Below are 15,614 nucleotides of genomic sequence, written 5' to 3'. Positions count from 1 at the left end.
GGATACGGCCCATATACAAGCAGCAACCAAACCCAGACAATATTGATGACGCCAAGAAGAGCATGCTGAGAGGAGCCTGATATAGCTGTCTCCTGAAAGGCTCTCTCAGAATAAATATAGACAAATATAGAAGAAAATGCTCACCCCCAACCATTGAAATTGGAATGGGGTCTCCATTGGAGGAGGTAAAGGAAGGATTGAAGAAGCTAAATGAGTTTGCAACCCCATAAGTAAAGCAATACCAACCAACCAGAGCTTCCATGACTAAATAGCCATCCAAAGATTACACTTGGACAGAGCTATGGCTTCAGATGCATATGTATCAGAGGATGGCATTATTGGATACCAAAGGAAGGAGAAGCCCTTGTATAGGGGAAAATCAGGGTGGGTAAGAAGGAGTGGGTCATTGGGTGGGGGAAATGTGATAACATTTGAAATGTAAATATTAAATATCTAAAAAAAAATACCTGAAGGGCAAGAAAGTTAAAGACTAGTTTTCCTTATAAATTAAATGCACAAATATGAAAACAAAATCAAGAATATATTAAAAATAGGATCATCTACAGTGATCAAGTCAGCTTCGTCCCAAAGAATGGGATGGTTCAACGACTTAAAGACAAAACTTAAACTTAAAACTTAAATCTTGGTTTTAGCTGTAGCCCGAACCTCACTGATCCTGGCTCACAGCTCTCTGTTCCCAAACCCCATGGGAGAGAAAGCTCACTGCCCAAACATGTGAGCACTCCTGAGACTGCAGAGTGGGAGAGACCTCTAGAACTGCCTACCCCTGCCCACATCCCTGGCCCAAGAGGAAACTGTATAGGGCCTCTGGGAACAGGAAGATAGGGGCACTCAAGGGGCAGGTCCCCTGCGGTCCAGATAACACCAGGATCTGAAGGGACCTGGTCAACTGCTCCCTGCACCCAAATCCTGTGGGAGGGAGAGCTAAAGCTTCAGAGGGGTAGACATGCCTGGAAAGCCAGAAGAGACCATACTCTGCCCACATTTCTGACTCTAGAGGAAACCACCTAATGCCATCTGGTACCCATGTGCACAGTGACCCAACAAAAGGCAGGGCAGGCCCTTCTGGTTGCTACCCTCACGGAGAGCTCAAATGCAGCCCCCCAGGAGCAACTTCAAGCCAGGGACCAGAGGTAAAGCCAACTTTTCTGCTCCAAGTGACCTGCCTGGTGGATTCAAGACACACGCCCAGTGAATGTGATTATTGTGGGGAGGGCGGCAATGGGGGAAGGGGAACACCCATAGAGAATGGGAGGGGAAGGGGTTAAGGGGAAGTTGGCCCAGAAACTGGGAAAGGGAATAACAATCGAAATGTAAGTAAGAAATACCCAAGTTAATAAAGATGAAAAAAGAAAAAAGAAAACACACACACACACACACAAAATAAGCCTTAAATCTTAAACCTTAAACTTAAAAGTGACTGAGAATAAAGAAAAACACTTTTATATCTCATTTGATGCAGATAAAGACCTTTATTCAGACCCACACCTCTTCTTGATAAAAGTCCTGGAACTATTAGGAGTACAGGTTCAAATATAAAATTACTTTAAATAAAGCCACTTTACCGCAGGCCCATAGTAAACTTCAACTCTAATAGAAATACAAAGCATTTCTAGAAAAATTAGAAAAAGACAGTAACTTGAATTTTCCACTTTCTCCCTACCTATTTAGTGGAGTACTTGAAGTTAATTATAGCAATATGAAGTATATGAAGGTAATAAAATGCAGAAGGAGGCAAGTCAAAGCATCTTTATTTGTACAAAATATGATAGTTTATATAAGTGATCCTAAAAATTCCACCAGGATACTTCTACAGATGACACTTTCACTAATGTTGCTGGATACAAAATCATAGCATGTGTAAATACTAAGGACAAATAGCTGAGAAAGAAATCATGGAAATAACACATTCTCACAGCCTCAAGAATATAAAATATCTTGCATTAACACTGAACATGTAAGTGCGAAAGTCTTGTATAATAACAAATTTGAGTAAATTAAAAATTAAATTAAAAAAAATCAGATTTAGAAAAGGCCTCCCGTACCATGGTCTAGTATGATTATTATGGTAAAAATCATTATATTACCAAAGCAATCTACAGATCAAGTGAAAACTCCATCAAAATTCCAACAATTTTTCGTACATCTTTAATGGACAATTTTCAGCTTCTGAACAATCAACATAGCTAAAACACTCCTAAAAGATATAGGAACTGCTGGATATTTCACTACCATGATTTCAAGTGGTACAACAGAGCTGTTAAAAAATGGTGTCATATAATCTGCAAACAAATGAATGGAAAAAGAAAAAAATATCATTCTAAGTGAGGAACTACAGACCTCAAAGTATATATATGATATGTGTACAATTATATGTGGATATTAACAAGTAAGTAAATAAATGATAACCAATCCATAACTCATAGACCTAGAGAGATTAGATATAGAGATGGGGTGTAGTATGGATACATGGAACTTCCTGGGTGGGAGAAATAGTTTAAATTTACAAGTAGACCTAAGGTGAATGGGGATAGGAAAAGAAGGAGCAGGTAGGGAACCGGAGGGAAGATACGGCAGAAGGAGAGAAGAGCTAAAATTGAGTGGCATTTGAGGGATGATATAGAAACCTAGTGCAGTAGAAATTTCCTAAAACATATGAAGGTGAAGTAAAGGAATTCTTCTAATTGGGGAGGATATGTAGTATTTCTTAGTTATGGTTTTACTGCTGTGAACAGTAACCATGACCAAGGCAAAAGGAAAATATTTAAATGGGAGTGGCTTACAGGTTTAGAGGTTCAGTTCATTATTTTCAAGACAAGATCATGGCAGCATCGAGGCAGGCATGGTGCAGGAGGAGGTGAGAGTTCTACATCTTCATCTGAAGGCTGCTAGTAGAATACTGACTCCCAGGCAGCTAGGGTGGGTCTTAAACCCATACCCAAAGTGACACAACTATTCCAACAAGACCACACCCTCTAATAGTGCCACTCCTTGAACCAAGCTTATACAAATCATCACAGAGCATGACCTGGGCACCTCTTGTTATCAAACCAGGCTTCCAGTAGTGGTACTGGCTTCTATTTCATTGAGTTGTTGGCCAAAGGGGTCACCTGAAAATCTCCAAACAACCTATGCTGTTGCTAAGATAATGGGTTGCTCTCTATAAACAGATAGCAAAGCCTCATTGCCCAGGATAATGCACACAAAACTCATTGAAAATGGAGAAGTCCAGCTGGGGCTTACATGGAGCAGTTACAACTACATTCTAGTGTCCATGGTGCAGCAAAACACTCTGCAGAGTACCAAACGAGAAACAAATGCCAACTCAGCAACAAAATCGTTCACCTACAATCTATCCTGCCTCCAAAATATGCTAGGGCAATAGTGGCACAAAAGTTATGTCTCATTTGACTTAAAGACCACTCCATGAGATAGAATCATGCTCAACACTGCTTGGGTAACCAAGAACCAGAGACCAGATAGTCTAGGCATATAGGGTAAAACCTAAGCACTGCTAATATAAAAATTTAAAAAAGTATCAATAAAATTACTCCTAATGATATTCTGCTATAATTATAAATTGGTGCCTTATTCTGTCATCATCAGGGAAGCTTCTGACAAAAGATACAAATAGATATAGAGACCAACAGGTAGACATTACCAGAAGAGGGAGTCTCAATTGTATGCCTATCAGATTCCTCCCATCAGAGGTCAGGGAAATCTAAGGAAGAGGAGGCAGGAAAACTGTAGCAACTAGAAGAGATAGAGGATTCCAGGAGAACATGGACGTCGGAATCAACAAAACAGGTCACATATGAACTCACAGACACTAAGTAGCAAGCACAGGGCCTGCATAGGTCTGTACCAGGTCCTCTGAATATATGTTATAGCTTTTAGCTTAATATATTTATGGGATTCCTTACTGTAACAGGCTACTCTTGGGAATCCTTTTTTTTTGTTACATCGCCTTGTTCAAATTTGGTATGATATGTTTGTATTATGGAATTATATTTTATGGTAGATTTGGTTGTTATCGCTTATGAGCTTGTTCTTTTCTAATGAAAGACAGAAAGGGAGTGGATATGGAGGAGAGGAGAGATGGGAAGAAGACAGGAGGAGGATTAGAGGGAGGGGAAAACTATAAACAGGATATTTTGTATGAGAAAATAAACAACTTTCAATAAAAAGAAAAATGAAAATATCAATAAAAATACCTTCAATAAATCTTCACTAAAAATAAAATATAGTTTTAATGCTAGGTAGATAAAACATTAAAATGTATAATAATTTTAAGCTAATGTAGTGAAAATAATGTGACATGAAAACTGAACTTAAATCTCAGTAAACAATGACAATGGATAAAATGTAACCTAATTTCAGCATCCACTGGGACCATGCCGTATAAATAAGAGTGTCCCCTAGTACTGAGACTTCTGTTTAACAAACAGCCTTCATTCATTCAAAAGAGAAGTACATCTCCCTGTATGGGAAAGTTGATGGTATTCATGAAGGAATCCCAAAGCACATTAACCATCATTTTACATGCAACCTTATAAGCCTCACTAAATTATGTGAGACACTCAAAGAAGTTTGGAACACATCCAGAATCAAGATAATCTTCTGAGTCCCAAACAGAAAAAGTAATCAACGGCCAATGAGAAACATCTGTGTTCTCTCACAGTATAATCCCCAGCACACTGAAAATGGGAACGACAAACCCTCATCTGTTATGTGCCAATCCAGGAGATACACGCAATGTATTTTGCTACTTCAAATGAAACTATCAGAGCATGTGTTCAGGTAAGTTCCTCTTCTAACAAAGCAACACAGGCTCCTTAGAGCCCAGATTTCATTTTCTTCAAGGATGTGTGGTATATGCCCTTTTTGTCATGACAGTATGATATTTTGGTTTGCTAAGAATTTATGAGAATTTTTCATTGGAGATGCAATAAATACTGACAATTTTAATCTTTCCTCAGGTAATAGCATTAATTTTAAATAACAGCTGTACTGCAAAAATACTTTGTTATACAAAGAACTTATTCAACTTATTTTGCAAGTACAAAATGCTTTGTACTCTTATTGAGCCCTTTGGTTTCCTTGATTTGTAGGTTCTTTTGATCAATAAAGTCCTATTATTTCCTTTCTTCAATTTTGGTGATGTGGAAATGGAGGGACTTTAAATGTTTAGAGCATAAAATTTCTTTTAATTCATATACTTTATGAAATGGTCGCCAATGTTATGCTGACTAGCATCTATAAGAATGTATTTTACTCTTTCTACCCCATAGTAATAATTTTATATCTACTGCCTTATAGATTTCAAGTCCCTATTACAATATTGCTAATTTTAATTAACAAGTTGTACATTGGATTTCATATTACTGCATCAAACAGTATATTTGGATGAAAGTGTTACAATTTATACCCATCTACATCTCCCTACCATAATTTTGTTCATGTTCTTATTAATTTTAGATTTCACATAGAACTGGGACTATGTTGTATTCAAAACAAACCTTCATTGCTTCTTTTCAATATGAAAAAATATGCTTTGGGTTCAAGCTTGTTGCTACTAAATACGAAGTCTTATTTCTGTCATAGTAATGCTTCGTCATCTCTTCGGGCAAACTATATTTTACCAACAAATTCATTTGTGAACATTTAGCTATTTTTTAATATCTTGGACATTATAAAAATCATGAAGAGGAAGGACAGTAAAGTGACAATAAGGATGTCTAATCAAATTATACTATTAACTTCCCAAAAGACCCTATAATGCAATTTAGTTGGTATGTAAGATACATAAATCGTTTACATTTTTTTCTCATATAGATTGACAATGCTTTCTTGAAGAGCCAAGTAGGATCTAATAAAAATTGCAACCTCAAGTATCAGAAGCCTGGTAAATAGTAAATATGGGTAAATGGATAGAAATAGGAAAGGTAAAACTGAATGAGGTAACCCAGAATGTCAGTCACATAAACTCATATGAAGCTCCTTATTATCCTGGAGTTAGTGCAGTAAACAGAAAAGTGAAAAAGACCATTCTGAGAGGGGAGCTGTTGGAATAATAGGGGATGAACAGGAGAACACATGGGATTTACTCAGTGAAATGGTACATCTAAATATGGGGGAGATGTAGATTCATAAAGAAAAGGAAGGAGAGCAAAATATCAGCAAGAATCTGAAAAAGTCATAAGAAATCACACTATTAACTACTCATTTTGAAATAGCTATAATACATGCTAGTTGGTATATTAACATGCATGTGTAATTTAAATGAAAATTTACCATCCAAGCTGACAAGGCTGCCCTAAGAACTAACAAAACTCCCATCATCAGGCTTGAGAAGCCTTTTTTAAGTTATTGGTCAGAGTTGTCCAAGAGACTCCCAAATCATAAGCTGTGACTATTGACCTCAGTTTCTCCTGAGATGTGAGCATAAAAATCCTTATTGCTGAAGGAAACATGCAGTTTAGACACAGGGTCCAGAGATACTGAGATGGACCTGAACTGAATGGCCACTCCCTAAGGACTTTCATGGTATCTGAAGGCAGCATACAGTCTTCCACAGGAGGGAAGCAATATACAGTCCTATATAACTGTGATGTTTATGAAACACAGCAATGACTTGAAAGGAAAGAGAACCCTAAGGTTGTTCAGTGGCATGCATATCTTTGCAGTAACCAACAGATCACAGATCTGACTGGATTTAAGATCTGCTAAAAAGATAAATAATGGTTAGTCCTGAAAGCCTAGCAAACTCCCCAAAGCTAGTAAGTACCACTCTACTAAACTAGCACACTTCTTAGCTAAAATTTTTGTCCCTATATCCACAGATAAGTGTTGTCTTCACCCCTCATCAAATAAACTCACCTTGAAAACAGAAAGTAATCATTACTAAAACTCACTATTATTCAAAAAAACAGTCTTGGGAAGTTGTGGCTCATCTGATATATCATTTTAAACCCTGCAACAAAAGTTCAGAAATAATTGCTAAATTGGTCAAGGATATATTAGAAAAGCCAGAGAAATGAAATTTGCTGTGAGACTGTATCTTCTAGAAATGTCAGTAAAAACAAACATGAAGTCTCACCAACATGGCTGCCTAAAGGTGACCTGAGCATAGATGACCTAGATATGTCACCATGATAACTGGACAGGAGAAATTGCAGGATGTCCCAAATTAGACAAAGAACTGCAAGAAAGGAAGATATGCTGCATCAATTTGAAAGAGAACAGGTTGTGGGGTCTACATGGGATAGTTTAGAGGAAGAGATGGGAGGGCAAAAAGAATGTAAAAGTATTATAATCTCAAAAGTAAAGATAAGATAGAGATATGTATTGATAAACCACAGAGATTGGAACTGGAGATGTCCATCAGGTGGGGATTAGAAGTAGAGATACTAAACAGGGATGAGAAGTTGACTGACTGCAAAGATGTTGGACATATTCCACCATGAACTGGAAAGGCTTTATAAGTTTGTGGTAAGTGGCTGGTCTGCTGAGCCTCTGGGTGTAGGAGTCCCTGTACTTATTGGTCTGCTATGCAAACCTTTACACTCTAGTTGGAGTTGTACACATGACTCAATTCCTCCATTTTACATCCACTTCTTATCTTTCCTAAAAAAAAAACCAAAAAAACAAAAACGAAAAATAGAAGCCCTTCTGCTTTACTTTTCTACCTTTCCTTTTCTTTTTAGTCCAATTTCTTTTCAGAGGGAAAAGAAATTGTTAAAGCCAAAATTTGAAAAAATACATTCTCCCTAGCATTACAAGGGGAGATTATGGGACATTTTCAAATAGGATGTCAAGAGAGAAGAAAGATATCATAAGGAGACAAATGTAGAGTAGCTAATAGGGTGGTACAGATGAGTACAATGATATAAAGAGTTTTCTTGACTGAAATATAGCTAAGTATAATGTTTGTTGAATAACGTTTTGTTAAAATTACATTAGGTAATTAATATTCTGTAGGTCAAGGTTTTAATATAGTACACACCCATACAGCTAAGTTAAATACATATACAAAAACATTATTTAGTATGTGCAAATACGTTCAGTATATATAGTAAATATGTATACTACTTAAATATTATATCATTTTTTGAAGGAAGCAAAACACGTAACTTTTGGGGGGATTTTTTATTGGATATTATTTATTTACATTTCAAATGTTCTCTCCTTTTTCCTGCCCATAAATCCCCTATCCCATTCCCCTTCCCCTTTCTTCTATGAGGGTGTTCCCCCCCCCTTCACCTACCCCTTCCTGCCTCCCTGCCCTGACATTCCTTTACATTGGGGGATTGAGCCTCAGCAGGACCAAGGGCTTCTCTTCCTATGGTGCCCAACACGGCCATCCTCTGCTATGTATGCAGCTGGAGCCATGGGTCTGTCCATGTGTTCTCTTTGGAGGTGGTTTAGTCCCTGTGAGTTCTGGTTGGTTGGTATTGTTGTTCTTATGGGGTTGGAAACCCATTTAGCTCCTTCAGTCCTTTCTCTAACTCCTCCAATGGTTGGCTGCGAGCATCTACCTCTGTATTTGTCAGATTCTGGCAGAACCTCTTAGGAGACAGCTATATCAGGCTCCTCTCAGCGTACACTTCTTATCATCAACATTTTATATTTATGTACAACTATATGAAAAAAATCTGTATGCATATGCATGTATATTTATGATGAAAGTCCAGTTTGATGAAATTGAGGATCACCTAGTGGTATTTGTAGAATCATTTGGCTACAGTTTGAAGATGACAGGAATGTTTACAGGGAGAATTGGGGTTAGAGCATATAACTGATTTTAAGCAATGAAAAAATAATAAGGTACATTTTCAGGTTTAATGAAAAGAAAATCTCAAAACAGTAGTTTTATGACAAGAAGATGAGAGTAATCTTAAAATAATTAGATTTGACATCAAAAGATGGAGATGAAAAATGTTATTAGTAAGATAAAAATGCAAGTTGTAGAAAGTGCAATGTTTTATGCATTAAAGAAACTATAAAGGTTAATTGAGAGCACGAATGGAAGAGGACTATTAATGAGGACATAGAAATGCTATGGATATGAACATGGCTGGGAAGTTTGATAGTTGAGTCAAATGCCTACATTTTTTAAAGTTCATATGAAGATCCCTCTTTGAGTAAGAAGTTAGAAATATTCCATAAGCATATACAATATATGTGTTTTGCAACTAAGTTACAAATTTAAAATTTGATACTTAAGAATTAAAACAGAAAATGTCATTTTTAGCAAGCTACTATTTGGTTTGAAGCCCCACCCCCTGACACACACACACTTAGCAAGACAAAGCTAGATAATAGCTTTCCTAGGAAACATTTAGTCAAAGATATACAATTTTCGTTTAATAGGACTATCAATAACACTAGGAAGTAAGTTCACCAAGCAGAAGGAAAGTCTGAAGTTTGTTTCTTCTTTGCTGTTAGACTCTCAGCTTTCAGAAGCCAATTTATGCAAAGATAAAAGAAAACAGTGAAAGGATTAAGCATGGTAGTTAAATATAAAAGTCAGTGGTGTGTTTTACCAGGTCATAATACACAGAACTTATTTTCTGATAATATATTAAATTGTATTGCTTTAAAATTGTTAAATTTAATCTTTCTGGAATAACCAAAAGCCACATTATAGAAATGATGTACTCCAATACAAAAATCTATACTTTATTGATTCTTCTACCTAAAGTGCAGTTTTACATTATTTAGTAATTCAGACACAAATAGAATATCTATATATTCCCCTGTGGTTTTATAAGCTGTGTGGCTGAAATAAAACCTGTCAGAAGTAAATTAGCTCATATTACCTTCTATTATCTTATTTTTTATTCTGCAAGAAACAATTGATGGAAAATGCTTTTGACACCACCAAAACTCATTGTTTTGCAGTTCTTATATGGGCCAACCTAAAAAATAATTGATTGTAGTGATAAAGCAACTAATTGGATAGCAAAAATACTGTTGTCCTATTTTTAAACACAGTATATATATTTATGTGAAAAAGATAATGCAATTTTAACTGGCTTAATTGCCACTTTGATTCATAGGCAAATTTCCAGTGTTCTTGAAAGTTGATGCATTTTTATTCATTAGAATAATATAGCTAATGAAGAAGTAGCAGTCTAAATTTTATAATTAGATGTAAAATAAAAGTTTCCGACTTTATCACAGACTACTCCTAATAATTTCTAAATTGTTATAAAACACCAATGTGCCCTCACAAAAATCAGTGTTGACCTACTATTTCTTCTCTTAAATTGAGTGGTGAATGTGACATGCTTTAAAACATAGAGATATCCTAATAATCCCTGATTTTGCTCTACGCTATTCTATTGCAAGAAATACAGTCTCATCTTAAAAAGAGGGTGGAGGGGTTGGGGATTTAGCTCAGTAGTAGAGCGCTTACCTAGCAAGCGAAAGGCCCTGGGTTCGGTCCCCGGCTCTGAAAAAAAATAAAAAAAAAAAAGAAAAAAGAAAAAAAAAGAGGGTGGAATAGTTTATTCTGGAGCAATTTTTGAGTGACTATTTTTTTAAGGAAGGGATTTAGGTTACTCCCTAATCTTCCTCAAGTTCCAATGGGAAAGCAGTTTCATAAAGTTTTTATAGTTTTACAAAAATAAGAAAGTCATTAATCCAGACGAGTTTAAAATATATTGGTGGATAAATCAAAAGGTGATGACAGCAACATGGTGGAGGCTTTCTGTAAGCTTAAGATGCTCCTGATGACAATGTTATTTGGGTTGGTAAAAAACAATGGGTCTTCAAAATTGGTAGAGTTGTAAAGTTTTTATTTACTAGTCATAGGATGGTAGTTGTATCGTGGAAGGAGGCAAGGAATGGCTAGTCGACTTATGGACTCTAAAAGTGGACTTGCTACTGTCAATGCTCTTTGATAATATCAAACTGCGAAATGATTCATATGCTAATCAACATTAAAATAAAAATGACATTGTTCTGTAGATATTTGGAATTAAGTAAGTAGCAAAAACCCGATTTGAATGTACAAAGTAAAATTTATAAATTCCTCTATTTAATAAAATTTTATATAGATACTTGATAATATTGCCCAATTATGATAAATAATTATAATGAATAATTGGAAGTTATTTTGCTATTAAGTTCATGTGTATTATACAAAGGATTTTTGTAGTTAATACATGTTTTGAAGTTTCAAGATTGAAAACCGGTTTCCAGAAGCATAGCCAATTCTCTTAGGAAACAGAAAGTGAAATAACCATGAAAATAGTAGGAAAGGATTCTTTTTTTTTTTATTAACCTGGGTATTTCTTATATACATTTCGAGTGTTATTCCCTTTCCCGGTTTCCGGGCAAACATCCCGCTCCCCCCTCCCCATCCCTATGGGGTGTTGAAATCTCCTACTATCATTGTGTGAGGTGCAATGTGTGTTTTGAGCTTTAGTAAGGTTTCTTTTACGTATGTAGGTGCCCTTGTATTTGGGGCATAGATATTTAGGATTGAGAGTTCATCTTGGTGGATTTTTCCTTTGATGAATATGAAGTGTCCTTCCTTATCTTTTTTGATGACTTTTAATTGAAAATTGATTTTATTTGATATTAGAATGGCTACTCCAGCTTGCTTCTTCCGACCATTTGCTTGGAAAGTTTTTTTCCAGCCTTTCACTCTGAGGTAGTGTCTGTCTTTGTCTCTGAGGTGTGTTTCCTGTAGGCAGCAGAATGCAGGGTCCTCCTTGCATATCCAGTTTGTTAATCTATGTCTTTTTATTGGGGAGTTGAGGCCATTGATGTTGAGAGATATTAAGGAATAGTGATTATTGCTTCCTGTTATATTCATATTTGGATGTGAGGTTATGTTTGTGTGCTTTTCTTCTCTTTGTTTTGTCGCCAAGACGATTAGTTTCTTGCTTCTTCTAGGGTATAGCTTGCCTCCTTATGTTGGGCTTTACCATTTATTATCCTTTGTAGTGCTGGATTTGGAGAAAGATATTGTGTAAATTTGGTTTTGTCATGGAATATCTTGGTTTCTCCATCTATGTTAATTGAGAGTTTTGCAGGATGCAGTAACCTGGGCTGGCATTTGTGTTCTCTTAGGGTCTGTATGACATCAGTCCAGGATCTTCTGGCCTTCATAGATTCTGGCGAAAAGTCTGGTGTGATTCTGATAGGTCTGCCTTTATATGTTACTTGACCTTTTTCCCTTACTGCTTTTAATATTCTTTCTTTATTTTGTGCGTTTGGTGTTTTGACTATTATGTGACGGGAGGTGTTTCTTTTCTGGTCCAATCTATTTGGAGTTCTGTAGGCTTCTTGTATGCCTATGGGTATCTCTTTTTTTAGGTTAGGGAAGTTTTCTTCTGTGATTTTGTTGAAGATATTTACTGGTCCTTTGAGCTGGGAGTCTTCACACTCTTCTATACCTATTATCCTTAGGTTTGATCTTCTCATTGAGTCCTGGACCAGTTTTGTAGCTTTTTCTGCTTTACATTATCTTTGACAGTTGAGTCGATGATTTCTATGGAATCTTCTGCTCCTGAGATTCTCTCTTCCATCTCTTGTATTCTGTTGGTGAAGCTTGTATCTACAGCTCCTTGTCTCTTCCTTTGGTTTTCTATATCCAGGGTTGTTTCCGTGTGTTCTTTCTTGATTGCTTCTATTTCCATTTTTAATTCCTTCAACTGTTTGTGTTTTCCTGGAATTCTTTCAGGGATTTTTGCGATTCCTCTCTATAGGCTTCTACTTGTTTATTAATGTTTTCCTGTGTTTCCCTAAGGGAGTTCTTCATGTCTTTCTTGAAGTCCTCCAGCATCATGATCAAATATGATTTTGAAACTAGATCTTGCTTTTCTGGTGTGTTTGGATATTCCATGTTTGTTTTGGTGGGAGAATTGGGCTCTGATGATACCATGTAGTCTTGGTTTCTGTTGCTTGGGTTCCTGCGCTTGCCTCTTGCCATCAGATTATCTCTAGTGTTACTTTGTTCTGCTATTTCTGACAGTGGCTAGACTGTCCTATAAGCCTGTGTGTCAGGAGTGCTGTAGACCTGTTTTCCTGTTTTCTTTCAGCCAGTTATGGGGACAGAGTGTTCTGCTTTCGGGCGTGTAGTTTTTCCTCTCTACAGGTCTTCAGCTGTTCCTGTGGGCCTGTGTCTTGAGTTCACCAGGCAGGTCACTTGCAGCAGAAAAGTTGGTCTTACCTGTGGTTCCGAGGCTCAAGTTCGCTCGCGGGGTGCTGCCCATGAGCTCTCTGTGGAGGCAGCAACCAGGAAGATCTGCGCTGCCCTTTCCAGGAGCTTCTGTGCACCAGGGTTCCAGATGGCGTTTGGTATTTTCCTCTGGTGTCTGAGATGTGTGTGCAGAGTGCAGTCTCTTCTGGTTTCCCAGGCGTGTCTACCTCTCTGAAGGTTTAGCTCTCCCTCCCACGGGATTTGGGTGCAGAGAACTGTTTATCTGGTCGGTCCCTTCAGGTTCAGGCGGTGTCTCAGGCGCAGGGGTCCTCCTGCTCCTTGGCCCTCCTCCACGGGAACCCAGAGGCCGGAAAGGATTCCTAAATTAAAAAAAAAAAGTATATGCTTGATTTAAATTTTAAGCATGTGAAACATAAGCCAGGAAACTTCTGAGTTACCAGGTATGATGGTACTTGACTGAAATATCAGCCTTAAGGAAGACAAAGTAAGGCAGAAGATGTGTGTTTTAACACCAGCCTTGTTGGTCGATGTTCTTCCTACAGGGTCGCAAACCCATTCAGTTACCTCAGTCCTTTCTCTACCTCCTCCATTGGAATTTCATTTTCAGTCCAATGGTTGGCTGAGAATATCCACCTCTTTGTTTGTCAGGCTCTGTCAGAACCTCTCAGGAGACAGCTCTATCAGGCTGGAGGTGGGAGGGAGAGGGTGAGTGGGTAGGGGAGTACTCTGATGGAGGCAGGAGGTAGGAAGTTCCCAGCGGGAAACTGAGAAAGGGGATAACATTTGAAAAAAATCAACAAATAAATTAATTTTTAAGAAAATTCCAGCCTTGCCTAACTAAAACAAGATAAAACAAATATTCTGTCACTTACAAATCTGATGTTCAAAAAAAAAAGTTCTACATGAGCTTGAAATGACTTTCTAAAGAGGAATGAGGATTGTATTAGTTTACACAAGGAGCCCAAAATGACCTCCTATACTCCTTCCTGTGAGAGCACTTACAAATAATCACATACCCTTTCCTAGAGCATACACTGACCTCTGAAATTTACTGAAATCACTCTCCCCAGCTTGGTATAATGGTCGACCTGTGGTGTCTATGAAAGCACAGAGTTGAGGATCTCATGAGACCACCTAGTACTTGGCAGCCTGGCTCTTCTGTCTGTGATAGTAACTATCTGCACTCACACAGACAGTTATTTGCTCTGAGCCTCATTGTTTTAGAGCTAAGATGTCACAAACAAACATTTTTTAAGCCTTAGCTGGGAACTCATGATGTTGTTCAATGATTCTGACTATTTTCTGGCCACAGGTATCATGGCTTTGGTTGTGAGGGAGCTATACTTTAGAACAATTCCTAATCTTATTTCTCTTAATTGTCAGTTTATATAACTTCACCTCTTCCTTTTAATCCCATCCCTCTACAATAATATTAAAAAGCTTATCAAGAATTTTATAAAAACTATATTTATGTGGACAAAGAATATATCATTTCACACTCAATTACGCTTTTTTCCTATAAAAATGTGAAAATAATTCTGTTTCCTGTTTCTCTGAATATTGCTACGTCTAATCTTCTACTTAACTTCTTATCATACCCTTTGAAGATTACTCATGAGTAGCATCAATGAAAATATATCATATTCTCTATGTCCATGTAGTCTGTATATTCTGAGGTTGAATGACTTAGTCTGAAAGGTAAATAGAAGTGCATTTTTAAAGTTTGTTTCTTTTTACACAGTTGTTTTATTGTTCAAATAACTGTCTAATTTGTGTATATATATTTAAATTGATTCAAGTTTATTTTGGAAGCTTTTTAGATGTTAAAAAGCATAACTCAAACACAATGATTTAATTATATATTACCATACTCTAAGCAAAAATACATTTCCTATTAAAAATCACTTTTCGACTTTAAATAAAGTATCAGTATTATTTGAAACAATAGAAATGGAACCATGGTTTCAATAAAGCAAGCCAGGCAAAGGCAAATCAGTTATATGCAATCACAGCTATATTGATAAGACAGGTATGGTGAGACCATATTCAAGATGGGTTTTACATCTTCATTTAAACTTTCTTTATAGACACTTGCAGTATTGTGTTTCCACAGTGATTCTAAATCTAGTCTACCTCTTAGTAAGATTAGCCATCCCAAAACTAAGTTGATCTCAGAAGCATACAGCAGAATGGAGGAGAGAAGTACACCCATGAATGCAGGAGAAGGACTATGGGTACCAAGTTACAGTTGGAGCAAGATGTTCCAGTTTGCTCTTGAAAACATGATCACTATAGACAGTAATGGTCACCGTATACATACTTGGTAGACAAAATCATTCTAAAAAATTTCAAGATAAAGACATGTAAGTGTTTGAGTACATATATCTATATAACATGATTTAATCATCAAACATTC

Source organism: Rattus norvegicus, chromosome 6, assembly GCF_036323735.1.
Source record: "Rattus norvegicus strain BN/NHsdMcwi chromosome 6, GRCr8, whole genome shotgun sequence".
Taxonomy (NCBI): domain Eukaryota; kingdom Metazoa; phylum Chordata; class Mammalia; order Rodentia; family Muridae; genus Rattus; species Rattus norvegicus.
Note: the sequence above shows the minus strand (reverse complement) of the source record.